Here is a 21,062-nt window from a genome sequence, read left to right on the forward strand (position 1 = left end):
AAGGCTGCAGACGAAGGAGATAATCAACCTCACTCAGGTGTAGCTAGAAGTAGCAATCCGTATGTGCATCCAACCACTGGAGGCTCAGGACAACCATCTTAGAAGAAGAAGCGGCAACGTTGTAGTGTTTGTCAAATGGAAGGACATAAGAAGACAACATATCCTTGACAAAAGGACATTGACAACAACGTTATAGAAAATGAAGCAATCGGTTCGGACGATGGCGACATGTGTACCGAAGCAACGGCTGAGTTAGATAGTGATAGTTAGCAACCTCCATAAACTTATCTTTGTTTTTGGGTAGAAAATCAGTTCCATATTTGTATCTTTTCTTTTTCACTATATTAATGAGATTTTAGGCATTCTTCCAATAGTCGTGCTTATGCTTTCTAGGTGTAATAATTGTCAAATAAAAACCGATTAGCGATAACGGATAAACTGCTCCTCTCCCTTTTCGCTCACTCTCACTGGCAAAATCCTTAATTTTTTATTTTTTAAATCATTGCATGCATAAAAAATTATTTTTTTAGGTAGTTATTTGTGTAGGACATGGTTGCATCAAAGAATTATTTGGACGATCATTGTCCCACTTTCTTTGAACTTATTATAATTTAAGTTTTTAGATTCTTAAAATGTTGAATGTATGAAATTGATAATAATTTATATTATTAATTTAGTATAATTATTAATTGAAAATATATTAATAATTTATTTTATATGTGTATATTATTTTAATATCTAATAAATTAATCGAATTAATTAGTTGATATAAATAATTAATATAGTTGATTTAATTTAATAAATTAAAAATATATTAAAAAATATACTATACCAACTTTATCATCAAATACGAAAATTTTATTTTAATATAATATAATAGAATAATAGAGGATAGATTTTAAAACTCTTAATCACTAAAACTAAATAAAAACGACAACAACAAAATGTTAATTGATAAATGATAGGATTAGAACATTACTTGACCATAGTTTCAAATTTTTTAAAATAATTTATATTTTACCCTTAGTTTCTCCTTCATTTTCAAATAATTTATAATCACTTCTTCATTGTTAAACAACAACAACAACAAATGTTTAATTGCAACTATATTATTTATTTGGCCCAATAATACCGATGAGTAAAGTTAGAGAGTTAATTTTTTTATTTAATATTTATTAATTAATAATAATTAAAAAATATTAAATAAAATAAAATTTTATTAATATTTTTTGTCTATTTAGAATTACCGTAATTAGTATTCAATTGTTGTTTAGTGCTGCCGTGCTGGCTACTTATATATATTAATTATTTGATGACTCATAATACATTCATATACTTATTAATTTATTATAATATGTTTCTTTCTTTGTCTTTTTTATATATATGGAACTAATGATTATTTTTGCACTGTCATGTGTAGAAATAATTATTTTAGAATACTATATCATTAATTCCTTCGAATAAATAATACTATAGGTAAGTTGATCTTGGATGAATAATAGAAGAGATAAAACGCTAAAAGTACTATACTTTAATATTGATATGTGATATAGATTGCAACAACCACATACACAAATAGATCAAACAACATATTTGATATAAAGAAGGGTAGAATAACGGCTGATAATAAATTTTTAATACTATACATACATCTTTCACAATATTTCACAATAATAATATACTTGAATTAATCATTCTACTTATATGACAAGATTAATTTGCTTTCTTGGTGGGATTAGCAATTGGTTGCTTACAATTAAAAACAATCTAGCTAGCTAATAATCCTAGACTCCTAGCTAGTAGTACGTAGCTAGCTTCTTTAATATAAATAACGATTACAAGAATTTATTTTCATAAACACGATTAAAATGGATAAATTTAAGGTTTGAGTAGAACAAAAATGTGTTTTCATTTTTTTTCTTTAATTTCTTTTCATAATTTTAGAAACAAGAAGTAACAAAATAATATTATTTTCTTAATAAGTAAGAGAAAATCGTCATGGTTTTATTTTGCTTTATTTATTTACAAATTTATCACTTATAGTTTGAAATAATATTTGTATGGGATGGTTGTTGAAGTAATATTTGTATGGGATGGTTGTTGAAATAATCAATGGAAATGACATTACTTCATTATAAAAATATGTGTTTTTAAAATAAATTAAACTAAATCTCCATACGGTGCATAGAAATAGAGTAAAATTGCGAAAAGCAACTAAGCAATACATTTCTATTTAAGAAGTCATTTAAAGAAATAATAAAAAGAAGTACATCCACTAACTCTAACAAATAAATACGCACTAACCAAAGTATTACAATCTATCTAGATTAATTATAAGAACTGTGCATATTCCAAAACTCCTCGACCGATGCTATAATCTGTGGCTTCTTATGGTTGATCCGATTCCGGAGTATATGCACCGCGGTTATCATGCGAATATCATGATCATCAAGCTAGAAATTATACATTATGAATTAGTACCAAAAAATAGGGATTAAATATTAGAGAGTTGTTTAATAAATGCTCACCTTATTGTTACCATATGGCTTAAATTCATAAGTCATATCCATCCACTTCATCACCCAAGTTGCAGAGTTCAAGCTTGATGAACATTGAGGTATATCTTCTGGTCTTTCAATTTTGTAGTCATGAAATTTTTTATATCATCCTTGTAAAAGTTCGACGTGATGACTTGCTCCAGTACGTGTGCCTGATTTCATTTCACTGGTTAAATAATAAAAACAAAATAAGATCTAATAAGCTAATGTAAATTTTTCCACGGACTTACTAGTGTTTTCATAACATGTTCACGATAGCGAATTCTGTCATCATTAAAATGGGTGTCCAGGTGATAGATTGTTCGCTCGCAAACCGATATTACCATTAGATACCAGTGGTCATCCTCTTGAATAGGAACATATATCTAAACCATAAAAATTTGTCCCTCGGTTATGTATGCTAATAATGAAAAACTGTATCCAACAATGAATCTTAAGAAAAAATTCTTACCCATTTTAAATCAGCAGTAGGTTGCATAAATTTATAAATGTAGTCTTCCATCTTCTTCTTTAAATATTTTTTATTGAAGACATCCACCTAGTTCATTAATGCAAACCAATATAGTCTTTAGTAGATGATAAAGAAGTATAGTTCTATATAGCATTACATTTGTAACTTATGATAAATGAACTTATCTTTTCAGGGGTTATAGAACATACCGCAAATCTCGGTGGAAGTTGCCATGTTGTCTTGAAACTTACATCAGATTAATCATCAGTGCAGTTCAATGCCGCTAATTCAAGAATCTGAATCACAATCCAAATATATTACGAGATTATGCCCAGAACCAAACGTAGATTAACTGGTAGATTACTTGTGTACCTTATCAGTAATGGGTCTGTCAGGTATGAAATGTTCAAAGTCTGATCTAGTTGCTCTGATTGTATCTGTTACGACAAGCTCTTCACTATATCAATTAAAAACCGAAACTCATTCGACTGGCCCTCATTCATCGACAACAAAGATAATATTGAATTAACTTACGATGGATCTAACGATGCTGAAAATATATATGCACAGGCCTTTATCTAATCTTCCAAAAGACGCATGGTTGGAGTTGGCTTAAATTGACATTGCATTGACTACAAATTTTAATACAAAAGTATTAGCAATTCATCACTAAACATAATAATTAGCCGTGCCCATAAGAAACTAGATAATTTAAGTGGTAATTATGTTGGTAATGGAAAAGAAATAAACAGGTCTTCTATAGTCTTTTGTGAGTTGGCTCAGTGCATAAGACGCCTTCGATTTATTGACTGATTTGGGCTCAATCTTTGGCTTTCTAATTCTGCCTGGGTGAGTGAACGGTAATTTTTTCTGCGTCCCCATGATGCTCTTACCCTAAGAAAAAAAACAGTTTCAGTATATTCTTATTATCATGTTAAGAATATCAAATAATAAGTATGAAATTTTACTACACATGCATATACCTTTGACATATTTTTCTTTTTTGATGCAGATCTTATAGTTGGAGATACTGGTTTGTCCATATTGATCTTGATGTGGAACGGATCATTGTGGGTGAAAGACATATGATCCAATACAGTAAGATCATCCTCATCGTCTGATATAGCCGTATCAATATCAATAGCCGAACTCTTAGCCTTCAATCTTGAGATTGGGTGTCTGTTTTGTACAGAAAGCTTGGTCGGAGTTACGGAATCTTTGTTCAGACTGAGTTGTGATATCATTGTCTCAATGCAACTTACAGATTCAAGGATTTTATCAATTATTTCGTCCCGAGCCATGTTTACAATTCTCATTAACTGCAAAAAAAATGGTAAAAAGGTTATAATATCTAAATTATTTTACATAATATATATTAGTTACTATTTGTCACATCAAATTACCTCCATGCTAGAGAGGACCTTATCCACTTTACTAGACAATTCTTGAACTTTATTTAGATCCTCGCTTTGAATAACATCGTCATTAATAACTTGGTCATCCTGTAGAAAATAAAAAAAAATTAAAGTTTAAATTACTCGTAATACATTATACTAGATATTAAATACCCATTAAGTCTTAGCTTTGCACTAGGAATTGTAGTTCCAAGTTGATCACCAAAATCAACTTTGATAAAATTACAGTCCAGTGACATATTCTGTGTGTTGCATGCATCATTAGAGACCCCCACTATATCTTCGTTAGAAGGAATATCCATGATTATTATCAAGTTGAAAGGCAAATAGTTAAAATAATTTGTCAACGTAAACAAAATTAGTCGGATTGAACACATATATATACCCAAAAAAGATAACAAAATTTGAATTCTATATTTTTAAAATTTTTTAAAACAGCCCAATAATCTTAAAACTGTTTAAGATATCTTATCTTTTAATTAAAAACAAATACTTTTCAATTTCAACTTAAGAACATATTTTCAATTTAAGAAATTAAATTTGATCAATTTATCTAATTATATCTTATCTATAATTATCTTTAATTAGCTAAATACTCAAATGAAATTCAAAATAATAATAATAATAATAATAATAATAATAATAATAATAATAATAACAACAACAACAACAACAACAACAGTAGAAAAAAACAAATTAACAAAAGAGGAGATTAGACGCATCAGATTAATAACTAAATAAAACAAGATTTAAAACTGGTAGATAGGCTCACCAATCGATTAAGATAACAAGAGAGGATACTTCAATCGATTGCACTTAGAAAACAATTGATTGAAGCAGTAACTAAATCGATTCCAATCGATTACAACAACAGCACAATCGATTGAATGAGAGGTGTGTGTATTATTCAGTCGATTGCATTAAAATCCAATCGATTGAAATAATATATATATGAGTTCTCCAACCGATTTCACTGAATATTCAATCGATTGCAGTAAAAAAAATAGATTGAATTAGCAATTGAGGGTACAACAATCGATTTTACTACCAAACCAATCGATTGAAATAACAAGAGAGGATACTTCAATCGATTGCACTTAGAAAACAATCGATTGAAGCAGTAACTAAATCGATTCTAATCGATTACAACAACAACACAATCGATTGAATGAGAGGTGTGTGTATTATTCAATCGATTGCATTAAAATCCAATCGATTTCACTGAATATTCAATCGATTGCAGTAAAAAAAATAGATTGAATTAGCAATTGAGGGTACAACAATCGATTTTACTACCAAACCAATCGATTGATTTTCCATACACACCTGATTGCAGCTTAAGTTCCCAGATTTACATGCATAGCTAAGATGTTTTTACTTTAACTTCTTTGTATAATAAGATAGTTAGATTGCCATAATACATTAAAAACAAAATAAGCTTATCAATAAATTATGCTTCTGTTGCAATAGTAGTAGCATCAAACATACATAGGACTCTCAAAAGTGAAATGACACAATGAACAATAATACCTAGGACTCTCAAAAGTGAAATGACACATTTCATCATACAGTGAAGATAACACCTAGATTTTGTCCTACATTTTTGTTAACTCAACAATATTAACTCCCATTCAATCATCAATGGAGATCATAGGATGATGTGGAGTTCTAGATAACAATGTCTTCATGGTCCAGGCCTTGGGATGATGCCCCTTGGGTTTGTGATGCCCAGATTAGTGCATAGACTATCAATTGCTTCTCCTTGACGATTGATAGCTTCCGTTTGCCTGTCTTGACGCTGCCTCATATCAGCAAATTGCTCCTCCATATATACTCTCATGCTTCGCAATTCATCCATCAAATCTTGCATTGTTGGCGAAGGAGGGGGTGGTGGTGGGGGTGGCTCTGTTTGTGCTTGCACCTGGTCTTGTGGTTGCCCTTGAGCCTGAGGTTGTTGGGCATCCGGATCTCTTCCCATATGTCTTAGAGTGCTGTCATCAATCTTGGCTACATTAGTCAAGACAACACTTTTCTCTTCAGTCAAGTCAATTTCAAGCCATTTGAAAATCTTGGTCCAATGGCAAGCATATCCTAAACCAACACTTGATTTTCCTTTCTTCATCTCAAGCATATGATGAACCATAAAATAAGGCCAGTTTATCTCCTTTCCAGTCAGCATAGCCCAAAGCACTAAAATATCTTCGTTAAACAAGATTCCATGATTATGTTTTCTTGGAATCAACGTGTATGAAAATAAATACATCAATATACGCTGCTCAATCCCCAACCCACTGCAACTTATATTACCTCTAGCATCCATGTGTGGATTCTCATATTGTAAACTCTGCAAACCAACTAATCTGTTGTATTCTCCCCATTCCTCATCTGCCGCAATACCTCCAGTAAATTTTGCCCCATGATAACCTAGACTCCATTGTTCAGCTAGTTCTTGCAAACTAACTCTATAATGCTGTTTCCCTAAATCAAACTCAATCAGCGGCATTACCTCACCCTCTTCATCAGGTTCAGGAACAACATAATTCAAAGTACTATAAACAGCCCTAACCAAGTGCGGGTAATACTCATCCCTAGTTTGTACAAAATCAACTAAGTGCTGTGTTTGCAATGCATTCAACACCAAATTAAAACGTCTATCCTGAAGGAACTCAGTTGTTATGTACCTGGGAGGAATAATTGCCCTGGACTCAAACTTCTCTACATAGTTGTTCAATGCCCTGCGAGACGGCAGCCACCTTGCCATGTAATGGGATGAAGCAATTAGTCTAGCGGGGGCAAAGCTTTCTCCCTCAACCCTGGCTCTTTTGGCGTTCTTAGTTCTGGCCATTATGGGGATACTGGTTTTGTGGGTTTTGTAGGGATTTTGATGAGGGTTGGAACTATGTATGTGGTTGGAAGTGGATGTGGGTGAGAATGGAGAAGAAGAATGAAAAAGGGTTTCTGGATTTTAGAGAGAGGAGAGAGGTGCAGAAATGGGGTTCGAACGTTTAAAAGGGGGAGTGGGTGTGACTACTGAGGGTTATCTGCTTTAATACATAGCACGTTTCAAATTTCAATCGATTGGATTACATTACCAATCGATTGAATTTGGCCAAAAGTGATGAGATTGAACTTTTTAATCGATTGGATTGCATTACCAATCGATTGAATTTGGAAAAAATTCAAAGTCATCACATTTCAATCGATTGGGTACCATTACCAATCGATTGAAATTGGCAAAACATTCAACTTCATCACCTTCCAATCGATTGGATTACATTACCAATCGGTTGAATTTGGCTAAAACTTCAATGTCATCACTTTCCAATCGATTGTATTCGGCAAATCCATGTTGTTTTCGTGAATTCAATCGATTGAGTAACAACAACAATCGATTGTTTTGAGGCATTCATTCGATTGGAAAGTATAAACAATCGATTGGTATAAGCTTTTTACCATTCTACCTTACAACTTTCAATCGATTGTTTTGTGATATAGTGTAAACCAATCGATTGAATTTCAAGGAAACACGATTTGGAAGCCATGGACGAACGTAACGAGATCAAAGTTAATTATTTAATTAATTGGAATTATTAGGATGAATGGAAAATATAATTGGTTGTTATTGTTGTATTTGATTGTTAATAAATATAATAGATAATTGATAAAATAATAATTTATAAAATAAAAAACTATTTTTATAATTAAATAAAACATATGGGGTTAGTTTGTAATTAAAATTAGTTCAAGGACTACGTAGCAATTGATAAAAAAACTCCAAAAATATGTTTTCTACTTGGACCACTAAGTGGTCCAAAGGTTCCTGGACCACCGAATCCTGAGCCATAAAACAACGTATTATGGACATTTTGTCTGAGATAAAAAAAATTCAAATGTAGAATTACATAAAAAATGAGAATGAAATTATCATTTTGCTTTAAATATATATGTTATTTTAAAAAAAAACTTTAAAAATATTAAAAATATTAATTTTCTATTTAAAAAATAAGAGAATAATTAAAAAAAAAGAGTTTGGACTCCTAATTATTTTTATACAAATTAAGGCTTTGTTTGGTTGGAAGGAAAGAAATAGAAAAGAAAGAAATAGAAAGGAAAGAAAAGAAAGGAAACAAATTGAGTGGAATTTTATTTTCCTTAGATATGTTTGGATGAAAGGAAAATGAGAAGGAAGGAAATAGTATATAATGTTATGAAAAGACAATTTTATCCTTAGATATTTTAAAATATATTAAAAAATAGAGGGTAATATTAGAATATTGATACAAAATACATTTTCCTTTCATTTTCCATCCATTGTTGGAGGGAAAAATTTTTCAACGGGTCCCACCCATTTTTTACACTATTCATTATTTCCCTTTGACTTTTCCATTCAACCAAACAAAGGAAAATAGTTATTTTCCTTCCAATTTCTTTCCTTCACACAAGTATATACATTAGTTTAATCATTAAAATATGTTAGAAAATTAATATAAAAATAATTTAAATAATATATTTTGTAGTAATTTTGCATTGTCACGATATTTAATATTGGAAAATTAACTGCGAATGTAAGTTAGTGTTGTCAAAGTTGAATACTTGAATGACCAGAAGACACAAAAAAAAGAAGACTAAAAGACAAATAGGTCCCTGACCTTTTAAAACGGGAACATTTTCGTCCCTCAAGATTGGAAAATACATTTCGATCCCCACGTTTTAAAACGGGAGACAATTATACCCTTCCGTCCGTTTTGGGCCAAAAACGGCAACGGAGCCAGCTGACATGGAGGGGCAGTGAATGACGTGGCCGTTACGCTCGCTGAGGTGGATTGGGACGAAATTTAACTGGACAAATTCGTCCCTGAAGTGCCAAACGATGCCGTTTCCACCAGTGAGCCCTATTTCATCCAAACGCAAGGTGGAAGTCATGGCCGCTGCTTGTGCGATCGTCCATGATGAACGAGGGGGGGTTCTTCATGCACAAGATCTCTCACAATAAGAAACAGTTCAAAGGGGTTTGATCCTCCTCCACCTCCTAGATAATACTCATTGGTTTTCTTCACAAGCTCCATGATCCTAAGGTGTTCATCTTTCACAACTTTAAGCTCCTCCTCACATTCCTCTACAAACCCTTTCATTTCCTTAACAAATCCACCTCTCTCATTGTTCTCGCCACAACATTTGGTTACAATCTCTCGAATTTCGCTAACACGAGCATTGAGAATGTATAACATCCTAATGAAATTCTGATGATCAATTATTGCTGCTTTCTTTACTTCAGATAACTCATCCTTTATACCTCCCAATAACACTTGTAAACCAAGCATCAGATACTCTTTCTCTGTCTCATGTTGCACAAGGCTATTATTGTTTTCATTGGAGTTGCTTATATCACCGTTGATTTTGGGAATGTTATGCTTTTGATTCATAGCTTCTCTTCTTCCTTCTGACTGAGCCACCTGCTCTACAATGAAGTGTAGCAAACTAGTCTTCCCATCAATGCTTTTCACATCAGGAAGCTTCCTAAGAGCACTTAGGTTGAAACCTTGTGCATTTCCCCTAGAAGTTCCGGCATTCATCCGGTTTCCAGCTTTGAGAATTGCCTCAAGAAACTTCAGTAATAGGCCACTAGCCCTCATCTCCTTGCAACCCTTTTCAAGAACTTTGGCTTCAATTGGTTCTTATGACTTCCGTGAAGCGCACAAGCTCCAAAGGCGCGTGAAGGATGGTGACATTGCAAGATAACTTAGAGAGCAACCAAACTCTCAAACAGAAAGATAAAACAAACACAACTTTACCAAATCACCAAACCATGAAGAAGATCAACATCAATAAAATGAACTCAAATTCATCATATTCAACAAAGATCCATCAAATTCTAAGTCAAAATAACGAATCAAACAACCCCAAATCAAAACAAAAACTTCTTTTTTTTATCTATTTTGGGAAAAGATTAATAGAAAACTGACCCTGTAGAGTGTGTTCAAGCACTTGGAGCAGCCACCAAGACCAGGGAAGCCATTGACATTGTTGGTTCTACTGATGCAATTCTTCTCTAACCTTCTCACAGTTTTATTCCCAACAAGTTCACCATTTTCATTAACTGAAAATGCATCTGGGCAACTCAGAGGGTGAAGTCTTATCCCACAGAAGCAGAACACAACATCACATGTCTCATTGGGTCTTTTCAGCTGAATCCCTCTCACTTTCAATGCATTCTCTAAGTCATTCACACATGTTTCCGAGTCATCTGGTAACAATGGCATCTCATATGACAATGATGATGTGTGGGTATGGCTATGGGTTAATGCAGTGGAAGAATATGCAGAGTATAACCATGATGCAAGAACAGGGCAGCACCGTGTGCGGTGGAGCTCCATGTCAGAACCACCACCACCACCGCCTCCACAAGCATTCTTTATACTGTCAAAGAGTTCATCTGAGAGTGTCAAGGGGCAACCTTTGACATCAGATTGTTCAGGGAATGCAGGGATGGTCGCTGTTGATGGATGAGATGGGCCTGGGCCTGGGCTTTTGTTTGGGAGGATGGGCTTAAGGGTTTGAAAGGTTGTTGTTGATGATGAGTCATTGCACATGCAGTAATGAAAGAAGAAGATGATAATGCAGAAGAGGAAAAGGGTTAGTCGTAGTGGAGCTGACATGGTGTTTGATGAAATGTTTATGAGAGAAAAAGAAAGAAAGGGTATAATTGTCCACTAAAATTTCGTCCCAATCCACCTCACCAACTGTAACGGCCACGTCATTCACTGCCCCTCCATGTCAGCTGGTTCCGTTGCTGTTTTTGGCCCAAAATGGACGGAAGGGTATAATTGTCTCCCGTTTTAAAACGTGGGGGGATCGAAATGTATTTTCCAATCTTAAGGGACGAAAATGTCTCCGTTTTAAAAGGTCAGGGACCTATTTGTCTTTTAGTCAAAAAAGAAAAAAGGTTGAATGTACTATAAGATAAAGTTATTTTTCGGTGTTCCATTATTTTTTATTTTGGACAGCAGTGTTTCCATTATTAACTACATGTACAAGTTTAAGCTTGTTTTTTTAATCTTTGAAGGTTATGTTGGCCCCATTCGTTTAAGCCCAGTGTGAAATCCCATAAAATGGGACCGACCCGATCATATTAACTTAGGCGGATGCTACCGTGCTGAAGTAAGATTCTTTCAGCACGTACTTAAAGTGACTTGGCATGAAGGGAAGTAGGATGCATGTGTTAATTGTGTTGCACGCACAGACACAACCTGAGGCACTACAGTATTGGCAGGAAGGTATTATTCTGGGAGAGCGTAATTACTTCAGCGTAATCGGCAGCTAATGTTGATTAATTATTTGGATTTAGACTTTTTTGTTGAACAGGGGAATTTTTGGTTGCTATCGTGGGTTGGGGTTTATTGTACTGGCCACATGTCATTGGTTGAATAAGATCAGTATCTTGTTTATATTAAAATAAAGTTGGAGACAATTAAGGGTTAAAATTGGGCCTATCAAAGAATGGATATGCTGCTGTTTTTATTTTTAATTTTTTTTCTTTTTGTTGTCGTGCATCAGATAAAGTATGATATAGACAATGCATAAAAAGAGAAAATGGGAAAGCGACAGGAATAAGAATGAGAAGGAAAGGGAAAAAATTACATGTGCTCTTATAAAAGTTGTGGTAATTAAATAGGAATTAATAGTATTTAGTGGGTGTATTAATTTCTTAATTTGGAAAACAAGTGTTTTTGTTAAATTATGTATGGAAAAAAGGTCATTTTATTTTTAATTCAGTAATGTTAAAATAGGACCTTAAATGTTTGGTTAAAAATGTTGTCAAAGTAAACAAAAGACTTGTTTGGATGAATTTTTATAAAATATTTTTTTTCAAATGATATTTTTTAAAAAAATTTACTAACTTATTCCTATTAAGCATACTATAAAAAAATATATTTTATAAAAATTATTGTAAAAATTAATTTTTTTATGTTTTCAATGCAATAAATACATCAAAAGTATTAAAAAAATTTTATTATTATATTTTTAAAATGTGTCTTTAAGGCACAAGTTAGTTAAATCTTTTTTTTTTAAAAGATCTTATTGAAAAATAAGGCAATTTTATATTTAGTTATCTCATATAAAATTATTTTTTTATCTAATAATTATGTTTAAGTACAACAATATAAAATTATTTTTTGTTTATTTATTATGTTAAAAATATTTTTGTTTAAGTGAAAAATATAAAATATATAAATTGTAATTTCTAATTTTTTTTATTTTTTAATATTTTTATTTTTATTATTAAAATTTTTCCTAATAGTGAAGAAGAGAGGGAGACACATGACCAAGAGACAAAAAGTGGAAAACGAGCGAGAAATTTGAGTTAAAAAAGAATTTATGATATTATCACAATTTAAGATTTAGGATTTAAAATTTATCATTAGAGATTAGAATTTATTGTTTAATATTGAGGGTTTAGGGTACAATTATATAAATAAAATAAAATATAAATTTTTAATTTAAAATTTAAAATTAAATTTACTTAGTATGTGAATGTTATTGTGAAAATATTTAATTCACCATGGAGGAATAAGTTTAAAAATATGGTATTTAAAAAAAAATTCTTCCACCAATATTTTCAAGGTTCAATAGTTTTGAATATAATTTTATAAAAAATAAAAAGTTTAAAAAATTTTGAAAAATACGGTGAATACACGTTTTTTTTAGTGGTCTTCCTTAAAATATAATTATTTTTTGAAGTAATCTTAAATCAATGAAATTATTGTAAATTCTAAATTTTTTATTTAATCAATTGTTTGCTTTATATATAATCAGTTGTTTGCTTTAATCGATTGTTTGCTTTAAAGAATAAGTGACTAGTATTATTTTTAAATTATAATTTTAAATTAAAAAATTTACACAAACATAATGGTATTAATCTTAAAATTAAAAATTTTAAATTAAAAAAAATTGACGTAGTAGCAATTTATTGTTTTCTGGGCCTTTCCCTTTGTACCCTTCAATTTTTCCAGCCTTTCAGTATGTACTGCCGTCACCCTTTTCCCTCCTGAAATCGTTACAGTGTCTGAGTTATCCTAGTTCTTCCAAGGTTTCAACACTTCTTTCACATATTATTATTATTATTATTATTATTATTATTATTATTGGGACTAAGCCCAGAGAGGGATACATCATTCCAATCTATTCTTGTTGAATAAATCACCCAGCTTCAAAATTTTTTATTGAACTTGAAATAAAAATGGCCCAAACATTTAACCACATTAATTAACATAATGTAGTACTTATTTTATTAATCAGTTTTACATGTTAAAACCTGCTATTTCTACTTCTAGTCAGACTTGGTATTTTTTTGGGAAACAATTTTACACAGGTCCAACAACCATGTACTCCACGTTGCTTCAGCATGAAAGGAAAATTTTCTCTTTCATCACCGTAACACTGCCCACTAACTTAATCCTAGTGTGGTCGATTTTGGAAAAAGTCAAAAAATAGCTTGCGTCTCATTAGTATGATGAAATCATAATGACTTACATCTCATGAGTGTCATATTCTTTGTTGTTGAATGGATGCAAATCAGATTTTTTTCAACCGTCAACAGGTACTAGGTAAGGGGACTCAATCTCCTGTTGTGATTAGGATCCTTTATCACATTTTATGTAGATGTTTATTTTCTATGATATATAATTTTTTAAAAATGACTACATTTAATATGACACTTTTTAATTTGAATATGAAAAAAAAAGTGGTGTTGGACTCGAATGTGGGGAATACAGGTACTTCACAGCCATGTGGTGTCAGTGAATAGAACTCGGACCATGCGAGTTCTTCCTTTCATAAAAAAATTGATAACAACAAACAACTCGGAGGGTCCGTTTTCTAGTTTTCGAATTCATATTTGCCTAACCACAAGTCGGACCATGCGATTTATTGAGCAAAATTTTAAAATCAAACAACTCGCATGGTCCGATTTGTGTACTCTGAATTTTTTTAAATTTTTTAACACAAATCGGACCCACCGATTTGTGTACTCTGAATTTTTTTTAACTTTTTAAACACAAATCGAAGGGTCCGATTTGTGTACTCGCACAATTTTAAAAAACACCAAAAATTACCATGTTAAAGTATATCACTCATTTTATTTCCATATCAAAATTTTTTAGCCTTAATATGAAGTTAAAAAAGCTACCTTATATATATATATATATATATATATAGAGGCTTAAGCCTTTGACAATTACATAAGTAATATAAAAATATTTTTTTCTCTTATGCTTTTCTCTCTCTTTCATACTATTCTCCTTCTTATATACTTTATTATAATATTATTAAATATATTAATTATATCTACTATATTAATATAGTAATTCTAGTAAATATTACTACTTGAGTTATTTAATTATATTTTCATATTTTATATTTGTTACCTTTTTCTTATTTATTTAGTTATTTTACAACATGTTATCAGCACGAGACTCTGATCAAATTTTTAGGAAGACTCAGGTAATAAATTTTTATTATGTCGAAACTCTCTCATCTTGAATTCAATGCTCTTAATATATCTGAAAACAATTATTTATCATGGATATTAGATGCTGAAATCCATCTTGATTCAATGGATCTTGGAGATACAATTAAGGCTGAAAATAATACATCCCAGAAGGATAAAGCCAAAGCCATGATTTTTCTTCGACGTCATCTTGACGAAAGATTGAAAAATGAATATCTCACATTAAAAGATCCTGTAGATCTTTGGAAAGACCTTGAAGAAAGGTATAATCATCAAAAGACGGTGATACTTCCTCTAGCCCTATATGAATGGACGCACTTGCGTCTACAGGATTTTAAATTGATAAATGAATATAATTCTGCAATGTTTCGAATCACATCACGAATGAAATTATGTGGGAAAAGATAACTGATAATGATATGTTGGAGAAAACTTTCTCAACCTTCCATGCCGCGAATGTGCTCCTGCAGCAGCAGTATTGAGAAAAAGGATTTAAAAAATATTCTGAGTTAATTTCTTGCTTTCTTGTTACTGAACACAACAATGAGTTGCTCTTAAAAAATCATGAAGCGTGCCTAACTGGCGCCGCCCCATTTCTTGAAGTAAATGCGGCAAATTACCCCAAAAGAGGTAAATGGCAAGGTTTTAATAACAAAAAAAATTATGGAAGGAAAAGGAATTATGTTCAAAAGATAGGATCCCACCAGAAGTGGGATAAAAAAAGAAATTTTGGTTAAAATAAATCAACAGATGATAAGTGTTTCCGTTGTGGTGGAAAGGGTCATTGGTCGCGTACCTGTCGTATATCAAGGCACCTAATCGATCTTTATCAAGCATTTTTGAAAAAAGACGACAAAGGAAAGGAGACGAATTTCGTTTCAAATGATGTTGCTGAAAACTCCACCACTCATTATGATGTATCTGATTTCTTTGAGGACCCTGAAGGAAATATTGGTAATTTGATCAATGATGGAATAGTTTAATATGTGGGATTGTTAAGTATCTATGTAAATAAATAATGTAAAGAACTTATTGTTAAGTTTTATTTAAGTTTCAAATGTGATGTATATAAATAATGAAATATTAATGTTTATGAATTTTGAAATCATTAAATGTGTCAAGTTTTAAAATAAAATTTTAGTATATGACATTATTTTTATGTACAGTATTTCTTAGAAAAATAGTTCCGATCAAGTATTCAATTTAACTGTGCATACTACTCATTTTATTATTTATCTTTGAAGAAAATGGCAAGGATATATAATGAAGATGTATGCCTTGCGGATAGTGCAAGTTCGCACACCATTCTCAAAAGTGATATATATTTTACCCATCTTGTGCCAAAAGAAGAATATGTTAATACTATTATTGGCTCAGGCAATGTGATTGAAGGCTCCGGAAGAGCTATAATTTTGTTTTCCGGAGGAACAAAATTCATAATAAATAATGCACTATTGTTTGCTAAGTCTCTGAGAAACTTATTGAGTTTCAAAGATATTCGCCGAAATAGATATCATGTTGAGACAATGAATGAGAAAAATCATGAGTATTCATATATCACAACTCATGATTTAAATAAAAAAGTTATATTAGAAAAATTACCCTCACTTTCATCTGGGTTGTATTATACTAAGACTAGTGCAATTGAATCACATGCTACTGTAAACCAGAAGTTTACTAGCCCAAATGAATTCATAACTTGGCACGACCGATTGGGTCATTCGGGAACAACCATGATGCGGAGAATTATTGAAAACTCCCATGGACATTCACTAAAGAACCAAAAGATTCTTAAATCTAGTGAATTTTGTTGTGCTGCATGTTCTCAAGGGAAGTTAATTTTAAGGCCATCACCAGTAAAGATTGGATTTGAGTCCCCTGAATTCCTAGAAATGATTCAAGGTGATATATGTGGACCTATTCATCTACCATGTGACTCTTTTTGATATTTTATGGTCCTGATTATGGTCCTGATAGACGCATCTTCGAGATGGTCGCATGTGTGCTTATTGTCTTCTTGCAACCTGACATTTGCGAGATTACTGGCTCAAATCATTCGATTAAAAGCACAATTTCCAGAAAATCCAATCAAAGCAATTCGTCTTGATAATGCTGGTGAATTTACTTCCCAAGGTTTTGATGCCTATTGTATGGCTAATAGAATAAGTGTTGAACATCCCGTAGCTCATGTTCACACACAAAATGGGTTAGTAGAATCACTTATTAAACGCCTCCAATTAATTGCTAGACCCTTACTTATGAGAACAAATCTCCCAACTTCAGTTTGGAGGCATGCTATTTTACATGCCGCAGCACTTATTCGATTAAGGCCAACGAGTTACCATCAGTTCTCTCCTATGCAATTAGCTTTTGGCCAGCAGCCAAATATTTTCCATTTAAGAATAATTGGGTGTGCGATATATGTTTCTATTACACCACCTAATCGCACCAAAATGGGACCTCAAAGAAAATTGGGGATATATGTTGGATATGATTCTCCCTCTATAGTGAGGTATCTTGAGATACAAATTGGAGATGTATTTAAAGCACGGTTTGCGGATTGTCATTTTGATGAATCAAAATTTCCAACATTAGGGGGAGAGAATAAGCTTCCTGAAAAGGAACTTAATTGGAATGCGTCATCCTTGATGCATTTAGATCCTCGATCAGGGCAATGTGAAACTAGAAGTCAAAAGATTATACATTTGCAAAGAATAACAAATGAATTGCCTGATACATTTTCTGATACAAAGAGGATAACCAAATCTTATATACCAGTGGAAAATGCCCCAATTCAAATTGATGTCCCAGTTGGACAAATTGCCACTGAAGCAAATACATGCCAGAAGCGTGGCAGGCCTGTCGGTTCCAACGACAAAAATCCTCAAAAGAGAAAAGAGGTAAATACTATTCCTGTTGAAAAAGACATAGTAAAGAACCTGCATTTGTCCAAAATTCTGATATAATTTTAACGTCAGAAGACGTTCAGGTACCTGAAAATTGTGAAAATAAAGAGATCTCGATAAATTGTGTCTTTATAGGAGAGAAATGGGACTGAAATAAGACAATTGTCAATGAAATATCTGCATATAATGTGGCATTAAATATCATGCATGGAAAGTAAGTATCTTGAGCCAAGATCAGTCGAAGAATGTCGACAAATGAATGATTGGCCAAAATGGGAAGAAGCCATGAAGGCTAAATTAGACTCACTTGCAAAACGTGAAGTCTTTGGACCTGTAGTCCATACACCAAAAGATGTAAAACCTATTGGATACCGATGGGTATTTGTGAGAAAACGAAATGAAAAAAATGAAGTTGTGCGCTAGAAAGCCTTACTTGTGGCACAAGGTTTTTCACAAAGGCCCGGTATAGATTATGAAGAAACATATTCCCCTGTAGTGGATGCGATAACATTGCGTTATTTGGTCAGTTTATCTGCATATCATAAACTGCATATACATTTAATGGATGTGGTAACAGCCTATTTATACGGCTCATTAGATCGTGATATCTATATGAAAGTTCCTGAAGGACTGAAGATATCTAAACTATCCAATGAATATTCGCAGGGGTTATACTAAGTTAAATTGCAAAGATCTTTATATGGTCCAAAGCAATATGGACGAATGTGGTATAATTGTCTTACTGAGTATTTGGCCAAAAACGGATTCAAGAATGATGATATATGTCTGTGTGTTTTCATAAAGAAAACTGCATCTGCATTCATTATAATTGCTGTATACGTTGATGATTTAAATATCATTGGAACTCTTGAAGAGATTCCAACAATTATAAAAACTCTAAAAGAAGAGTTTGAGATGAAAGTTCTTGGAAAGACTAAATTTTGTCTCGGCCTGTAGATCGAGCATACAAAAAATGGGATCTTTATTCATCAAACGACATACACAAAAAAGATCTTGAAAAGATTTTATATGGATAAGTCACATACCTTGAGTATCCCAATGATCGTAAGATCTTTAGATGTGGAGAAGGATCAATTCCATCCTAAAGAAGAGAATGGAGATATCCTTGGTCCTGAAGTACCATATCTTAGTGCTATTGGAGCACTAATGTATCTTGCTAATAATACACGACCCGATATATCATTTTCTGTGAATTTACTAGCAAGATATAGTTCCTCGCCAACCAGAAGACATTGGAGTGGAGTCAAACAAATCTTTTGATATCTTCATGGATCAGTTGATATGGGATTATTTTATCCCTATGGATCCAAGTCACAATTAGTTGGCTATGCAGATGCTGGATACTTGTCTGATCCACATAAAGGAAGATCTCAAACAGGATATCTGTTCACATATGGTGGTACAGCTATATCATGGAGGTCCACAAAACAGACGATAGCTGCAACCTCCTCTAATCATGCTTAAATACTCGCGATACATGAAGCTAGTCGCGAGTGTTTTTGGCTTAGGAGTTTGATCCAATATATTCTGTCATCATGTGGACTGATTGACCATAAGATAGCTCCAAATGTCCTGTTTGAAGATAATACAGCATGTATTGCTCAACTTAAAGGTGGATATATCAAAGGTGATAGAACAAAGCATATTTCTTCCAAATCCTTCTTCACTCATGATCTTCAAAATCAAGGGACAATTGATGTCCAAAAGATCCGCTAAAGTGACAATCTGGCAGCTTTATTTACAAAGTCACTCCCAAAATCCTCCTTTGAAAGATTGGTACATGAGATTAGGATGCACCGATTTCGAGACATCAATTGATGTCGACAAGAGGGGGAGACTGTACTCTTTTTTTCTTGGTCAGGTTTTTTTCTCATTGGGTTTTTCTTGACAAGGTTTTTAATGAGGCAGTCCCCGTCACAAAGGATATTGTACTCTTTTTCCTTCACTAAGATTTTTTTCCCATTGGGTTTTTCTTTAGTAAGGTTTTAACGAGGCATAATCCTAAATGGTCATCCAAGGGGGTGTGTTGTGATAAGGATACTTTATCACACCTTACGTGAATGTCCATTTTCCATGATATATAGTTTCTCAAGGATGACTACATTTAATATGAAGTTGAAAAAGCTACCTCATGTACGTATATAAATAGAGGCTTAAGTCCCTGACAATTACATAAGCAATATAAAACAATATTCTCTCTCTTTTATGCTCTTATCTCTCTTTCATACTATTCTCTCTCTTATATACTTTATTATAATATTATTAAATATATTAATTATATCTACTATATTGATATAGTAATTCTAGTGATAATTACTACTTGAGTTATCTAATTATATTTCCATATTTTATATTTGTTACATCTTCCTTATTTATTTAGTTATTTTACAGCATCTCCTTCATACTTTTTTGTTATTGATAAATTATCTCAAGCTATAAAAGAACAGGTAAAAAGTGGTGAATGGAAGCCTATGAGTGCTGGAAGAGAAGACCCTCCTATATCCCATCTGTTATTTGTCGATGATCTTCTTCTTTTTATGGAAACTTTCTGCAAGCAAATAGAGGTTGTTATGCAAACGCTAAACTCCTTTAGTTTATCTTCTGGCCTAAAAATAAATGCAAACAAGACCTGGGACTAGGAAAGATATTAAATGAAGAAGTGGATTAAAGAAGTAGACTGTTTGGGACGCTACTTATGGGCCTTGTTCACTAATCAAATAAGGGGAATGAGAGGTATAAATCGGCCGTTAACAAAGTAAGAAATAAGTTGAAAGGGTGAAAAATTAATTGTCTATCTCTAGCAGGACAGCTCACTCTTGCCAAATCTATTATATGGCCAATCTTAAATTTTGATATGAATTAGGTTCGCATACCCAAAGGCATTTGTGATTAGGTAGAGAGATTACAACGCCAATTTGTTTGGGGAGAGGACGCAACTAGAAGAAGAATACACGCTGTGAGTTGGGAGCTTCTGTGTAAACCCCCTAAACATAGTGGCCTAGGGTTTAGAAAGCTTTCATGCATGAATGACGCCTTTATTATGAAAACTCTTTAGAGGGTTTTAACAGAGCCATATGAGCTAGGGGTTTCAGTCCTTTACAGGAAGTATGGAAGGAGCAAAAACCTTTTTCAGGAATTTCCTATGTCATCTAATGATTCAGATCTTTGGCATAACATGTATAAACTTTGGAATCAAGTTCGAGA

This window comes from Arachis ipaensis, chromosome B5 (genome assembly GCF_059453495.1).
Source record: "Arachis ipaensis isolate K30076 ecotype BB chromosome B5, ASM5945349v1, whole genome shotgun sequence".
Taxonomy (NCBI): Eukaryota; Viridiplantae; Streptophyta; class Magnoliopsida; order Fabales; family Fabaceae; genus Arachis; species Arachis ipaensis.